This window comes from Belonocnema kinseyi, chromosome 6 (assembly GCF_010883055.1).
Source record: "Belonocnema kinseyi isolate 2016_QV_RU_SX_M_011 chromosome 6, B_treatae_v1, whole genome shotgun sequence".
In the NCBI taxonomy this organism is placed as follows: domain Eukaryota; kingdom Metazoa; phylum Arthropoda; class Insecta; order Hymenoptera; family Cynipidae; genus Belonocnema; species Belonocnema kinseyi.
In genome coordinates this window covers 11293136-11305314 of record NC_046662.1, presented here as the reverse complement: position 1 = coordinate 11305314, position 12179 = coordinate 11293136, and the positions used below count along the sequence as shown (strand labels likewise).

General features: G+C 25.6%; 1 protein-coding gene across 1 annotated transcript in view; it reads right to left on the bottom strand.

Annotated features, from left to right (window-relative positions):
- Positions 1–12179, bottom strand: part of LOC117175197 (zwei Ig domain protein zig-8-like) — a 367026-nt gene that overhangs the window by 250720 nt on the left and 104127 nt on the right. The window contains exon 3 of the mRNA XM_033364829.1: positions 2600–3053. The gene's annotated coding sequence lies outside the window, so the exon portion shown is untranslated. The remainder of the gene's footprint in view (positions 1–2599; positions 3054–12179) is intronic.

Genomic DNA, 12179 nt, shown 5'->3' with positions numbered 1-12179 from the left:
ACATGAGGAGACTAAGGTCCTACAGTCTATTTATTATTTACTTAATTTGGGGTGGGGGGTTGTCCCAATTGCCCCTGTCTGGATCCGCCCTTGTCTTATGTAGAAAAGAATTTTGATAAGAAAAATTAGAAATTCAATTTGATCAAGTAAAAGTATGTCATTTTTAATAACACTGAACAATTTTTAAAATTGTTAATTTCTTCATCAAAAAGATTCATCTTTATAAAGGGGGATTAAGTTTAGAAACAAAGAAGCCAAATTTAAAGGAAAATATATTAATTTGGTATCCATTAGTTGAGTCTTCAACTTAACAGATAAATTTTTTAGCTGAAATGGAAATAATTCAACGTTTAGTTAAACAGATTTATTTTTAACCAAAAAAGAACGAAATTTAAACGAAATAGTCCATAATTCAACTTATGAAATTAAATTTCATCTAAAATAGGATATTTATTAAAAAAAGAATTTGAAACCAAATAGCTGATTTTTCATTCGAAAATATGAATTTTCAATAAAAAAATTAATTTTTAAACAAGAAAAACATTTGCAATTTACTTCTAATACAAAAAATACAAAAAAATATTCAAAGTTTGAACGAAAAAATCAGTTTTTAACCAAAAAAATCAATTTTCTACCGAAAAAGTTGAGTTTTTAACAAATAACTGAGTTTTCAAAAAAAAATACGTTTTTTAACCCAAAAGGAAATCGCTCGATTTAAATTTGAAAGAAATAATAATTTTTAACAAAACAGTTATATTTTCAACTAGAAAAATTAATTTTCAACTAAAATTATGAATCTTCACAGCAAAAAAAAAACTTTTTCGACTAAGTAGTTGGTTTTTCAAACAATAATATAATTTTGTAACCAAGAAGATTACTTTTGTATCCAAACAACGAATTTTTAACAAAATACGTGAATTGTGAATCAAAGAAAATTAATTTTAAACAAAAAATAAAATACTTAAATTTTAAATTTAAAAAACAACTTATTTTCATCTAAAAAGTAATTAACTAGCACTTAAATTATAACAAAACAAATATGGATTTTTTTCAGTCAATTTTTTAACTTAATAAATTGTATTATACACGAAAATAAAACAGTTTATTTATTAGTTAAAAAAATTAATTTTCAACCAAATATAAAACAAATTTTCAAAAAAATATTTAAATTATTAACGAAAAAGACGGATTTTTACCAGAAAGGAGTATTAAAGCCAAATAAATTAATTTTTGATTAGAAAAATGAATTTTAAACAAAATAATTAAATTTTTAACCCAAGAAATACATTTTCAACCAAAAAAAAACTATTTTCCAACTAAAGAAATTAATTTTTTGACCAAAAAAGTAGAATTTTCAACTTATAAATCATTTTATAACCAAATATTAGATTTTCAACAAGAGCAGATATATTTTGGACTAAAAATTGAAAAGTTTAATTTCCAGTTCCAAATATTGATTTTAAACAAAAAAATAGAATTAAAAAAGTTACATTCTCAACATAAAAATAATATTCAATTAAAAACACGAATTTTCAATCAAGCACAATTGAATTGTTATATTTACAGTAACTACACAAGAGAAGAATTTTTAACAAAATGCTTACATTTTCTGCTGAACAAAATTATTATGAATTTTTAAGAAAAAAGTTAATTTCCATTAAAATAATTGAATTTATAATAGAACAGTTCATTTTCCAAATACGTAAAAAATCGTTTACCGCAATAGATATATTTAAATATATTATAATAATAGTAACCCTTTAACCAAAAAGAATAAGTTTTTAATTAAAAATAGTTAGATTAAAGTTTATTTTTGATACTTGAAAAACATTCGGTTAAAAAACATAATATTGTGCTCAAAAAAAGTTATTAAATTTTAAATTTCACAGTTTTGATTTCACTTTGGTTTTACATTTTTATCTTAGTAGTTGAATTTAGGACTAAAGAAGATACATTTTTAACTAAAAATTCAATAGTTACATTTTCTCTAAAAAAATTTATTTTTAAGTAAAGAAGAGACGAATATCCAGTATGATAGTTACATTTTTAATTGAAGGAAGACAAATACAGTTTTAAGAATATTGTTAAATTTTTAATCATTGAGCTGAATTTGAATACTGATTGACGATTTTTTATTTAAAAACAAAAAAATTTCAATATAGCAATTCAAATTCCAACCAAAAAGTAGAATTTGATCAAAAAAATAATTGACTAAATTAATTAATCTTCAACTCAAATAAAAAGTTGAATTTTTTGGGAAGATAGTTGAGGAATTTTCAAACATAAATGTAATTTTTTAACGAAAAATAGATTTTCTTATTAGATTCTACGAACGTTATTTGCTTTTAAGTAGAAAAAGGAGAAAAGAGAGAAACAATGAAGAGATGGTGAAACCTGCGATAAATAAATACGAATTTTGATAATTTATCGACTAAGAATAATATCTGAAATAAAAATTGAAGCTCATTTCTTTTAATTAAAAAATATTCGGTTAAAAGACATGAAATGTAGGAAAAATTAAGAAGTTGCATGTTCGGAGAAAATCTTAGGTTATCACAGAGGGAGGGGGGGGGGTCGAAATTTCAGAAAAACTTCTTACGCAATTTGTGAATGACCCCTTATCAAGTTCACTGCCTCAGAAGATCTTTTTTAGGTCATTTTCTCACAAACTCATTTTGAACTTTGGCTATCTTCGCTCTCATGGTCAATCTCAAGATGGAAAACAATGAAATTGCTTTCAAAGTTTGCCTTTTCTTTGTTCAAAATGAAACTTGATGCTTTTTGTGATCTTCTTTCTCAGAAACTGGATAGCAAATCGAGACGACTCCTGCTTTTCAAATATTGTACAATGTACACGTTTCGAGGATATTTCCGGTAACCTTTATCCTTTCGGTAGAAGGTATATATTAAAGTCCATGGAGTTCAATATGAAAGGCCACCTTTGTGTTCTTTAAGCACATTTCTTGCAATCACTGCTCTGAAGAAATCTCCCAACCCAGTGATCCGTCACAGGTCACACCACAGCTTTATATCAGGATGGTCCATGTTTTCACCTGTGAACAATAAATTTCCAATTTAGCTTACAGCATCTCAAAATAATACTCTTGATATGAAAAAAAAGATTATCCAAAGAATTTAAAAAAAATTGTAAACTAATAACACTAAGGGGTTTCCTATCAGATTCTAGATGTTCTATAAGGATGGTCAAGAAGTGACTGGGAAAAGTGTTTCTTTTGTCTTGTGGGGCAACAATGACCCCGATTCGGTTTGTATTTCAAAAAAAGAAATTCAATAATGGAAACTAGTATGAGATTGATAGACAAAATTTTGAAGTCATTAAACGTTTAGAAAATGGGGAAAATATTATATACAACATTAAATACTTGGGTTTTCCTCTTGGGTCAAAAGGATGTTTCTTCACTTAAAAGGAATTTCTAAATAAAATAGTTAAGCGGATTTGAATTTGTCTCAAAAAAATCTTTTTATCGCACACATTATTCTTTTGGGACAAATTTTATCTAATCTTCCAGTCAAATAATTCTGTTTGTGAAAAGAAAAATATAAATGTGCTTCGAAATAAAACACGCTAGAGGAAAATGGGTTTGTTTCAAGAAAACTTTTCCTCTGAGTGAAAGCAGGAACATTTATTTTAAAGATAGCGACGCCATCCCGTGAATTATATTACCTATTTATCGTATAGTTTATACTTTTTTAACACGTTTAAATTGTATTCTGATGGTTCTTTTCTAGTATAAAGTGAATAGTGAAATTTAAGGCCTTTCCGATTAGCTGTTTAAGAAGCATTGTGTATGAATGAATGAAACAATAATCCAAGATTGTTATTCAAAAAGTGATTATTTACCAACTATAATAGACAAAAAAGTATGAATTATTTTATTTTGTTATATTGGTAAAAGGTGTGAATATGCTTATTTATTTAAAAGTTGTTTGGTTAGAAGCAGCTACTTGTTTGTGCCCGCAATCTAAAAGCCAATTAATTACTGGAATACTAAAGCCCAACTTGAAAAATATTTACCACATTCCGAAAGACTTATTATAAAAATATCTAAAATATTTTTTTTACATGAGACTTAATAAAACTAATCATCAGACAGTTTTGAAAACTTGAGTTTGCAGATGGGAAGGAACCAATTAAAGGATAGTTAAACCAGATTCCAAAAGTTCTACGAAGGTGGTCAAAAATATTTTGGATAAGTTTTTTTTCATCCTGCGAGACGAAGATCCCCCAAATTGATTTTCAAATCCGAAAAAAGAAATTGAATAGGGGCAACCAGTATGAGATGGATAGCAAATTTTTTTAATTTATAATATTAATAAACGATTAAAGAATGAGGAAATCCTTAGTTAGAAGATCAAAGCTCGAACATTCTTTTTGGAAACAGCAAAACTATTTTTTTGTTTATACACTAATTATTTAACAACTATAATTGACAAAATAAATAACGAATAATTTTATTTTTTTATGTTGGTAAAAGACACGAAATTGTTTATTTCTTCAAAATTTCATTGGTTAGTAACACTCACTTGTTTGTGCTCAGAACATAAACACAAAAAAATTACCTTTGTACTCAAGCCTCAACAATTCATTCACCTTGTATGGAAAAAACTTTTCATGCAAATATTTTTAATATATTTTTCGATGGAAATAATTAAAAATTGATTAATCATTTTTGTTAGACCCTTTTGAAACCAAGTGTTTGACAAATGGATGAAACAAGTGAAAGAATATTATCAGCCGACTGCCAAAGAATGATCTGACAGCTGACAAAATTTTCATTGAAAAACAAGTTTTTCAATTTTTTAATTAAAAATAACGAGAAGTGGTCAAAAATACTGTTAAAAAAGTGGTAAAAACTAGTGAAAAATATTGTTAATACTAAAAAGTACTATATAACCTTTGCTTTAAACCTCAGTCCAATTTTTGCATTATACAACACTCGAAATTTCCCATGCAAAATTAATAAAAAAAGAATCAATAAAATATCCATTCTGCATAAATTCTATACCTTTGAGCATGTCATTTTTTATTTTAAAAACTCTCATTTCTTTAAATAAACGACATTTGTTCAAGCAATATTTGTCCAGGAAATTAGGATTTTTTTGTTTCTTGCTTCTTAACATTTTTTTGCATATAGATAGATAAAAAATATGGTTTTTGCATATTTAAAAAAATTATAAATTGATCAACATTTTTTTGTTAATATTTCTTATTTCTTAATATATTTTTTTATTCCTAAATTAGAAAACTGGATAGAAGATATTAACCAATTAATAATTGTTTTTTCACTTTTTCCGTATGCCAACCTACAAATATTTTTCACTAGGTTGAACCGATTCGATTAGTTTTAGCATTTGCACTCCACCCTAGCATTCCTCCTTCGTTCATTGAATTGGAAGTCAAATCACATTTTTCCCATATCAAATGCAGTGGAAAACTTTCATTTCACATTTCTTATTATTATTTTTATGGTGCCAAATAGTGCTTAGCTCTCCATATTTACCCGGGAGCAGGATAGCAATCAATTTTTGTAGTTATAAGCTGGTATTTTAGAATAAAAATAAATAGACTTTGAAGATTTATAATTCTGAACAATTTTACGTTATGTTACGTTATGTTACGTTACGTTACGTTAAGTTACGTTAAGTTAATTTATGTCACGTCATTTTTTATAATATCATTTATTTTTCAATTTTCCCTTAATATAAATTTAAGAAAATAGAAAATTATTTGCCATTTTCCTAGGTTCCTCAAAATTTATTCTAAAATTTTGTAATCTTGGAAAATTTAAAAACATTGCTTTAAAATTTTCTCTAATCTATTGTACAATTCTTCAGGAATATAAGAGCTTAAATTTCGAAAAAAAGAGATGAACTTTCAACCAAAAAAGATATTTAATTCGAAACAGAAAGAAAAAAGTCAACCAAATTTTGAAACTTTTAAGGCAAAAGGGCCAATTCTCTACAAAACAGCTGTATTTTCGAACAGAAAGTTAATTTTCAAACTAAACAGTTGAATTTTGTAAAAAAATAGAATTTTCGACAAAAAATTTGAACTTGTTAGCTAAAAACACAAATTTTCTACATAGAAATTTAATTTCCAAACAGAAAATTTTGAATTTTCCAAAAGCAAGCTAATCTTCAACCTACTTGTTGAATTTTAAACTAAATAGAGCAGTTAAGAATTCAAAAAAGAATTATTTCCAACAAAAAGAAAAGAAAGATTTTTTAACGAATAATTACATTTTTAACGAAATAAGTGGGTCCTCAACTAATAAAATAATTTTTCAACAAAGTACTTCAACATTCAAATAAAAAGTTGAGGAACAAGAAACAGAAAAAATAATTTCAGACCAAAAAAAGATAGTCATAAACAAAAATAAATTGCGACAACAATTTGGTTTATTAAATTGTATAAAATTATTAGACCATTTTCTTAAGATTCCTATGAACAGTTTATATGATTCTTCTTGGGCTGAAATGTAAAATCTTATATTTTCTTTGAGAAATAATATTTTTTATTCAAAATTCATACACTGGTTCCAAAATGGAACTAGTTTTGAAAATTTAATTTTTTCTTGCTGAAGATTCATTTTTTTTAAATTGAACTAGTTTTTTTTTAATGTATCTTTTTTGTTCGATAAGTTAAGAATTCATACTGCTTTGTTCAAATATTAGTTTCTTTCCAATACAAAATTTCAAGCTTAGATTGATGATTTTATTGTCTTATAAAAACTTCGCCTTTTTGGCTTGAAAATTCTATGATTTTGTTAGAAAGCCATCTATTTTCAAAAATTAAACTGGTTTTTTTTAAAATGAAAATTCTATTATTTAGCAAGAATACTCAACGATTGGTTTGAAAATTAACTTCTTGATTGAAAATTCCACTTTCTTGGATCAAGTTTATTGTTTTTTTGTTAAAACATTGGACTGTATGACTTTGTTCTTATTTTGTTGAACATTCGTCTTTTTTTTAATTAAAATGCTTTTGATTTAAAATTGAAATTTTTGTTTGTTGAAAAATCAACTATTAAATTTTTCTTTGAAAATTCAGTTACTTGGTCGAAAGCTAAACTCTGATGAAAATTCATTTTTTTGGTTAAAGATTCCTCTTTTAAATTGAAAATTCCCTTTCCTGTGGTGAAAAATTAATTTTTTTTATTAAAAATTTAATTATTACAGTTAAAAGATTTTTTTCATGGTTAAGAATTAGTTTTTTAGCTTAAAATTTAACTAGATAAGTTTAATACTCCATCATTTTAGTTGAAAATGTATCTCTGGTTGAAAATGATGTTTTTAACTGACAATTTCAATAATAAATTTTTTGTTTTAAATGAAAGTTTAATTATTGTATTTTTATTTGAAAATAGATCTTTTAGGGATGTAAAGCTAAAGGGAGGGTTGATATACAAAAAGGCGCCTTGTCCGAAAGTTGAAACATTTTAGGCACTGTTTTCGTAAAAAATCATCCTCTTTTCCCTATTATAAGAGCAGAATTTTGGGCTGTAAAGTTAGTTAAAATATTGCTTTTTATGTTTTTTTCATTCTTTTATAGGCAAATTGAATCATAATTATTATTATGGTCATTATCATCATCATCATCATCATCATTATCGTCACTATCAAATAATTTCAAATTAAATCAAAGAAAAAATGTTGACCTAAAATGGGGGGTTAGTATTCATATTTTTGAGTCCCACAATGGGAATTATGCACTGAGTTTACATTTTTGATTTCCACAATTAAAAAAAAAATAATAATCTGGAAGATTTTCAGACATTTAAAAAAATTTGGCAGGTTTCATTAAAAATTGTAGCAAAAATTCGAATTATTTTACAAGATATTCAGAAATTTTGAAAAAATCTAAAAAAAAATTCAAAAGTTAAAAAGATTCCAAATGATTTAAAATATAATGATATACAAAAATTTTATTGAGATTCGCATGAAAATTAAAAACGGTTTTTCATTTTAGAAAATTAATTTTGAGAGTCAAAGAAAAGAGAAACTGGATATGCAAGCTCTATTGAATTAAACTTAATTGAGTTTTAAAAATTAATATCTTTTGGTAAAAATTTATCTTTTTGGTTCATAATGTCACTATTTGATTAAAAACTCCACTACTTTACGGAAAGCTTACCTTTTAATTAAAAATTCACATGACTTTTTGGTTGAAGATTCATAATCTCTAAGTGAGAATTGAACTATTTTATTAAAATTTGCTCCAGTTTGATTTTGATTCAGCTGCTCTTGATTTAATTAAAAATATTTTCTTTCTTCAAATATCGACTATTATATTTGCCGTATAAAATTTTTTTTTTTTCGTTTAAAATTCAACTACTTCTTTTAAAGTTTACCTACTTTGTTAATTAATCAAAAAAGTATGATTTCAGCCCACCCGATTATCTAACATTATTATTGAATAAGATGGGGTGAGCGTAAACATTATACGGATCCTTAACAGAGGAATTTTTAGTTAAAAAAATAAACTTTCATTTGAAAAAACGCACTTTCAAGTAAAAAAGAAACGATTTCAAATTTAAATAGGTTAGTTAAATTTTCAGTAAAAAATAAAATTTTTCATTTAAAAAAAAATTGCAACCAAAAAGAGTAATTTTTGACGAAAAAGAAATTAGTTTTAAACCAAAAAGACGAATTTTTAACAAAATACATGAATTTCTAGAAATATTTCTAAAAATAATATATGTTTGATAATTTTCAGTAAAATATAACAATTTCTATTTTCCTACACAAGTTAGAGAAATAAATGTGAAATTTCGCAGAAGTTAATAAAAATTTATTAATAAATATTTTATGAACAATTTATCATAGTTAAGTATTGATTATAAAATATTGGCAGGAATTTTCACAGAGTGAATCTTAGAATGTAGTGTTATTATTAATTCTCAAATTATTTTAATTAGGAAATTATTTTTAGTAAAATTTACATCAATTGAACAAATTAAGGGAAATCCAACCTTGAAAATACATTAAATTAAAATATTTTGTTACAAACACTGTTTGCAACAATGAGTATTCCTAACTTTTTAATTTTTTTTTTTTATCAAACGTAGTTCTTACATTAATATGTACATTGAATCAGCCTAATTGTACAATAATTTGAAATTCTAAGTCATAAAGAAAAGTTAATAAATTTTAATTTGGAAACGTTAAAAAAGTGAATAATATGTAAGATAGTAAATTTATTTAATTTTTATGTTAATACGGTGTAAATTTGATAAATTAAAATTCTGTGTGTACAACTCAATTTCATTATACTCTTTAGATGGCAAAATTATTTTATTTTGAACTAAAAGTATTCGTAAAATTATTTCAAATCAATACATTAAAAATTACAGTCAAATCTCACTTTTAAGGGCATATTCTACGGTGACCACGTGACCAAACCAGTCGCCAGTTATGATTTTTTTTGGTGTTTACCATGTCCATAGGCAATGATATATCGTTTTCAAAGTTTGGAATGTAGGAAATGAAACATTGCATTGAGTTTATATATTTATTTTGATTGATAATTTTAAAAAGAATTATCCAAGTAAAAAATAAATGTGTGAAATTATATTAATTGTTTTGGTACTCACTACAGCCACATGGATTGAGATATCGTGTTTAGAATTTGAAATATTAAATAAAAAGCACTAAAGAACGTTTGCATGCACCAATATGTTTATAATTTAAAAAAAAAGTTCATTTATAAATTGATAAAATAGGATATTAACACTTGACTAGTAGCACTTTGCAGGTAATGTTGGTTTGATGCATTTCAAATATTTTGATTCGCGTATGTTGAGTACTGACGCAAATTTTGGTCTAAATCGTCTAAGAATTCTAAAAAATTAATATAAACAATATTATTTAGACATTCGTTGCAAATTAACAAATAAGCATCTGTACATAGGTAATCTGTTATTATTTTTTGAGCATTTTGAGCAATTTCTAGCGGAGAAAAAAAGAAATTTTCAACGTCGATAAAGTAGAGATCACGTCACCTACAATTCCTATATTCCAAAAGTCTAAAAGCGATATATCAATACGTTTCGCCACGATGACCACAAAAAATTTTTTCATAACCGAGCTTAGTCAAGTGATCTCTAATTTATCGAATCAAAAATTCTGAAATGCATCAAACTAACATTACCTGCAAAGTGCTACAACTTGAGTGTTAATATCTTATTTTATCAATTTATAAAAAAAACTTTCTCTAAAATTATAAAAATACTGATCTATAAAAACAAGTTTTATGCTTTTTATTCAATCTTTCAAATTCTTAACACGATATGTCAATGCGTTTGGATGTAGGGAGCACCAAAGAAATGAAAATAATTTTGCACATTTATTTTTTACTCGCATAATTTTTTTCAAAATTATCACTTAAACTGAATATAGAAACGCAATTTATTGGCTCATTTCCTATATTCCAAGCTTTGAGAGCGATATATAATTGTCTTGGCCATGGCGAACACAAAAAAAATGTTCATAACCGAGCTTGATCAAGTGATCTCTACTTTATCGACATTAAAAGTTTCTTTTTTTCTTCACTAAAAATTGCTAAAAATTCTCCAAAAATAATGACATGTTACGCGTGTGCCGATACTTACTTGTTGATTTTTAGCGTATGTGCAAATTTTATTGTTTATATTGATTTTGTAGAATGTTTCCACGATTTAGTACAAAATTGGTGCCAGTGCCTAACATACTTAAATCAGAAAATCTGAAATGCATCGAACCGACATTACCTGCAAGTGCTATAACTCGAGTTTCAATATCCTATTTTATCAATTAATAAATAAACTTTCTTTTTACTCATAAACATACTGATATATTCAAACGTTCTTTAATGCTTTTAATCAATATTTCAAAATCTAAATACGATATCTTAATTTCCCACGAATCTGCAAAATTTATTGTTTATATTATGTTTTTAGCATGTTTCCACGGTTTAGTACAAAATTGGTGCCATGGCTTAACCTACGCAAATCAAAAAATCTGCCCGCTTCATGGGTACACTCTCATCGCGCGCTACTGCGCGCTGCTCACTGCGCTTTCAAGTTTAATGATTGTGAATTCTCTTTTATTAAAACTTCTTCGGCTTTAACGAACACATTCTCATTACGCATCTTGCGCTTCGCACTCGAGTTTATCCCTAAAATTTTATATCATTTCCATAAACACATATTGTTATAATTCGTAACTAGCATTGGTATTAAAACAGACTAAATTTCATGTTCCCGTTTAAAAAAATTTTTAAATATTTTTTGCAATTCATTTTGAATTCACCCTAAATATTATTAGTTCATCCTAAATTTTTTACATTCTTCTAAGTTTACTCAATTCTATTCATTCGATAAAGTTTTTTAAAGTTTTTATTTCATTCACCTTGAAATCTTTAAAACACACCCTAAATTTGCAGGCATTTGATCAAATTCTTTTGAATTTTCTTTAATTTTTTCCTAATTAATTTCAAACTCATTTTTGAATTAATTGAATTATGATTGTACAAAATATAGAACTGATTTATTTTGAAAGTGGTTGGTTTAAATAAGATTTTTTTGGAAATGTTATATTAAAATTTTTATAAACTAATTTAAAATTGTACATTTCATTATTTTTAAAAATATTATATTTATTTTATAAGATATTATCATAGAACTATTCAGCTTCTACGTTTTTAATTTTTTAAAGAATGTTTGTGTATCAAATTCCTTGATTCAGAAAGTGGGCTTTAAATACTTTGAACTATAATGTTTGTTTATTTTTCAGGTTTTGAATTTGAAAATATAAATAAGAAAAAAGCCTTTTTGGAGACTAAAAAACCTGGTAAATTTTGGTCTGCTAAAAGTTTGGAATGCTAAAAAAATTTTGGTATGCTAAGTGTAATATATTTATCTCGCGCTCAGCGCTCGATGGTATATTTACCTCGCGCTCCACGCTCGCTTTTTGTATTACCCTCGACATTTGCGCACACACCACAATGCAAAATTTTCTACATTTTATGTTAAAACTATTATATAGAATGTCGATTGCAATTTTTTTGTGTGCACCTTGATCTGGTACTGCTTATTCAGATATTGCAAAATATTTTTCATATTTTATTTTTCCTTATCCTAATAGGACTCTGCTATGGTGGCTTAATCCTTTTCTCTCTT